The sequence below is a fragment of the Orycteropus afer genome, unplaced genomic scaffold, assembly GCF_000298275.1.
Source record: "Orycteropus afer afer isolate SDZICR_OR568_19922 unplaced genomic scaffold, OryAfe1.0 scaffold00183, whole genome shotgun sequence".
Taxonomy (NCBI): domain Eukaryota; kingdom Metazoa; phylum Chordata; class Mammalia; order Tubulidentata; family Orycteropodidae; genus Orycteropus; species Orycteropus afer.
The window spans coordinates 6,697,244-6,702,036 of record NW_006921770.1 but is presented as its reverse complement, the minus strand read 5'-3'; positions in this window follow the sequence as shown (position 1 = coordinate 6,702,036).

Genomic DNA, 4,793 nt, shown 5'->3' with positions numbered 1-4,793 from the left:
TGAGGTAGATACACTCCTTGGAGAGAACAATCATTGAGAAAGAAGGGCTGCCTATGCACAGGGAGACAGCTCAGGGGGCAGGAGTCCGTGGAGGGATGGACACTGGGAAGAGGTAACTATGGGGAGGAAGTGGGAGGGAAGCTGTTGCATTGTGGTAAACTGTGGTTGATGTCATGAGACAAAGTATATGTAAACTGCTGTATGGAAAGTGAATTTGCTCTGTAAATCTTCACCCAAATCACAATAAATAAATAAATAATAAAAAAACTGCTCAGCTGAGCCTAGCCAAAATCACTAACTTGTAGATTTGTGAGTTAAATGGTCATTCTTTTAAACCACTAAGTTTTGAGACACATTGTTACACAACAAGAGTTAATGCAGTCCTTGAGGGCAGCAACAGTATCTTGTTCACTAATGGCGTGGTGCCTAAGGCATTTATTTGACTGCTAACCAGAAGCCTGGCTGTTCAAACCCACCAGCCACTCCTCGGAAGGAAGACTGGGCAATCTGCTTTCATAGAGATACCACCTTGGAAACCCAAGGAGGGGTCGTTGAGGGGTCGTGATGAATTGGAGTCGACTCAACGGCAGTGAGTTTGGAGTATGGTTTATGGCACCCACTGTATCAAGAACAGTGCATGGAATATTATGAGGCTCAGAAAACAGTAAGTTAATGAACAAACTAAAGTAGAATCAATGTGAGCTGATACTAGACTGGACTTGTCACTAGAAATCTGATCTCATCTATCCTAGCCACCTCACCCCAATGAACTATTTCCCAGACCTGATGTTGATGTCTGTTATAATCCTTCAGTAACAGTGGAGGAGTAAAGGATTGTTCTTAGCACATTGCTTCATTTCCAGTTTACTTTCTGGAAGGATCCATCTCTCCCATTCCCTATATTTGTTTCTCAAGGACAGGCTGATGTCCCTGGAAGGTTGTTTTGTACTTTCTGGGTCAAACTGTGTTCTTGTGCATTCACCATGAGCTGGTTTTTTCTGCTTTGAAAACCTAAGAGCTTTCTTCTCTTCTTTGCAAACAGCTGAGCATTTAAACTGAACAAGAAGAAAGGGTCAAATGCAAAGTGGGAAGTCAAACCAGTTCATTCTACTTTGACCCCTGGGTGAGAATTTGCACTCCACCTCAGATAGACTGAGTGAGAACCTACATTTTAACAAAATCCCCAGGTGATTCTTATAGTTCCCCATGTCATTTTTATAGATCCCCCAGGAGATTTTTATGTATATATTCTTGTTAAAATGTAGATTCTGATTCAGTATATCTGGAGTAGGAGTGTGAATTCTCAGAAGGGGTTCAAATGAGAATGAAGCAGTTCAGAGCCCTGATGCGAGCTCTGGTAACAATGCCTAAGGCACTTGACTGCTAACCAGAAGGGTGGCGGTTCAAACCCACAAGCCACTCCTCGGAAGGAAGGTTGGGCAATCCTACTTCTGTAGTGATGCTGCCTCAGAAACCCAAGGAGGGGTCGCTATGAGTCGGGGCCGACTTGACGGCATATAACAACAACAACAACAACAGCACTGAACCACTGATGATGCCAGCTATAACAATCAGAGTCAGAACAGTGGCTTCTCTTTGTCCAAATACATCAAGGATCCAAAGATTATCACAGGGCTCCTGATGCACACCCAAAAACCGAACCAAACTCACTGCTATTGAATCGATTCCAACTCATCACGACCCCTCCTTGGTGTCCGAGGCGGTATCTCTACGGAAGCAGATTGCCCAGTCTTCATTCCGAGGAGTGGCTTTTGTTGTTGTTGTTGTTGTTTGCCGTCGAGTCGGCCCTGACCACCACCCTTCTGGTTAGCGGTCAAATGCCTTAGGCACCATGCCATCAGAGCTCCCCTGATGCACACTGTTGTTATTGTTGTTATATGCCGTTGAGTCAGACCTGACTCACAGCGACCCCTCCTTGGGTTTCTGAGGTGGTATCACTACAGAAGTAGATTGCCCAACCTTCCTTCCAAGGAGTGGCTGTTGGGTTTGAACCGCCAGCCTTCTGGTTAGCAATCAAGTGCCTTAGGCACTACCCTACCAGAGCTCCTGTGATGCACACAGAATTACTTTGAAAGATCCAGGAGGGTAAGGTGAGGAGTTAGATGAATTGGCAGCTAGGGCTTTGGAGCTATCCTGGACTGACTTAAATACCTGGCTCTATGAGTTATTAACTTTTGCTCATGAATAGGTTACTTTACTTTTCTGAATCCATTTCCTAATCAAAAAAAAAATGAAAAAAAAAAAAAAAAAACACCTGCTATGGTAGACTATAGGAGCTCTGGTAGCATAGTGGCTGAGGCACTTGACTGCTAACCAGAAGGTTGGCAGTTCAAACCCACCAACCACTCCTCAGAAGGAAGGTGGGGCAATCTACTTCCATAGTGATACTGCCTCGGAAACCCTAGGAGGGGTGCTATGAGTCAGGTCCGACTCGACAGCACATAACAACAACAACAACATGGTAGACTATATGATTGAACAAAAGATCCACTGTCCCTCCCTCTGTGGGCTATCTTTCCTTGTGCTTCTCCCCATGAGGAGGTTATATATCACCACTTTGTTGATGCAGGAATGGCTATGTGATTGTTTTGTGCTAATGAAATGAGAGTTACAGTTCCATGAATACTTACAGCCTGATTAGTGGTTCAACATTTGTATTTTACTCACTGCAATGAGATCAGCAATATACCAGAAAAGGACATTCCTGTCAGCCCATGTCTAGGGTGACACACACGCGAAGAGCCACAGCTGACTCAAGATGGATGCATGATGTGAGAAATAAGTTTGTATTGTTGTTAGCCATTAAGATTTTTGGACTGTTTTTTATTGCAGCAAAACTTAGCATAAGCTGTCTGATACACCTGTATTATAGGTTGTGAGAATCAAATAAATATAAAACTAATATATAAAAAAATATATAAAGTAAATTATAGTGCCTGATGTACAATCAAGTCTAATAAATTGTAGTAGTAATGGTGTTGTGATCATTAGGTTATTTTGGGCACAGTTGCCAGTTATGCTGTTATGCCTTTGAAGAGTACCTGTTTTTTTCTGGGCAATATGATCTTTTTCTCATTGGCTTCACAGAACTGTATATTTTTCTCCCTATCAACTATACCAAAAAACCAAACTCACTGCTCTCAAGTCAGATCCAAACCCCTCCTTGGGTTTCTGAGGTGGTATCACTACAGAAGTAGATTGCCCAATCTTCCTTCTGAGAAGTGGCTGGTGGGTTTGAACCACCAGCCTTATGGTTAGCAGTCAAGTGCCTTAGGTACTATGCCACCAGAGGTACAATAGAATGATAAAAATTCTTTAGCAGGGCTGCCATAGTGCCAAACCTCAGGGATGTCTATGTGAATGGTACTTTCTTTCTGGAGATGGGCCATGCAGAGCCAGCATAACTATATGTGGTAGTCCTGCTTCTCAGCTGGGCATATGATAATTTCTGTGATCTGAACCCTGCTGATCTTTTCAATCTCATCTCCTAGCACTTTGCCAAACTACTAAACTCCTATCAGTTTCCTTGACATTCCAGGTTCTTTATCATCTCCATGTCTTTGTACAACCTATGTCCTCTGCAAGAAACATCTAACTCTGTCTGGCAGACTCCTGTTCTTGTAAGACCCAGCTTAAATAACTCCCTTTTGATTTTTCCTTGACTCCCAGTTGCTCCCATCTTCATTCCCTGAGAATTTCATTCAAAAGTTTTAATGGCCTACTTCCGTATAATCTTCCAATTGTACTAAGCTTTTCAGAGGCGACTGTACCTTGCTCACATAGGTCCTCACAATGTTAGAGGAACAGTAGATTCTCAGTAAATGTTTTTGGAAAATATAGGGTGAAAAAGTCACTGTGTGATTCAGGCAGAGCAGAAGTATACATTGTGCAGTATTCCACAGACTTTCTGTTGCTATGTAGCAAGCCATTTTACCTCTATGAGCCTTAATTTCAAACCCAGGAAAATGTGGACTTTGAACATTGATCACTAGCATTACTTCCATTTTCAAAAATCTGACTTGTAACACTCATTTCTAAAATGGCAGACCCCACAAAATCTGATCTTCCATAAAAGTATTAAGAATATTGAAAAAAAATTATCAAAATAACCTTTTCCAGAATTCTAGAAATTAACTAAAGGATGGCAACACTCTTAGTAAACAAAAAGTTCAATTTCTTAAGAATAAAGGGGTTTTGTGGCATTTTATCTTGCCTACTCCCATTCTCCTATCCTCAGCTCTTGAGTATTCCTGAAAAGCAACATCATCAAAACTATTCAAACCAAACCAAACTCACTGCCATCAAGTCGATTCTGATTCATACCAATCCCCAGAGGGTTTCCAAGGCTATAAATCTTTACAGAAGCAGACTGTCTCATCTTTCTTCTGTGGAGCAGTGGGTGGGTTCAAACTGCCAACCTTTTGGTTAGCAGTCTACTGCCTTAACCACAGCACCACCAGAGCTTTCTTGCTCACAACTATGTTAGTTGTTGTTGTTAGGTGCCGTCGAGTCGTTTCTGACTCATAGCGACCCCACGCACAGCAGAACGAAACACTACTGATCCCGCGCGAGCTCCAAAATCCCTGGTATACTTGAGCCCATCATCGCAACCACCATGTCAATCCATCTCGTTGAAGGCCTCCCCCTCTTTCGTTGACCCTCCACCCTACCAAGCATAACATCCTTCTCCAGGGAATGGTCCCTTCTGACAACATGACCAAAATAGGTGAGACGAAGTCTGGCCATTCTTGCTTCCAAGGAGCATTTCGGGC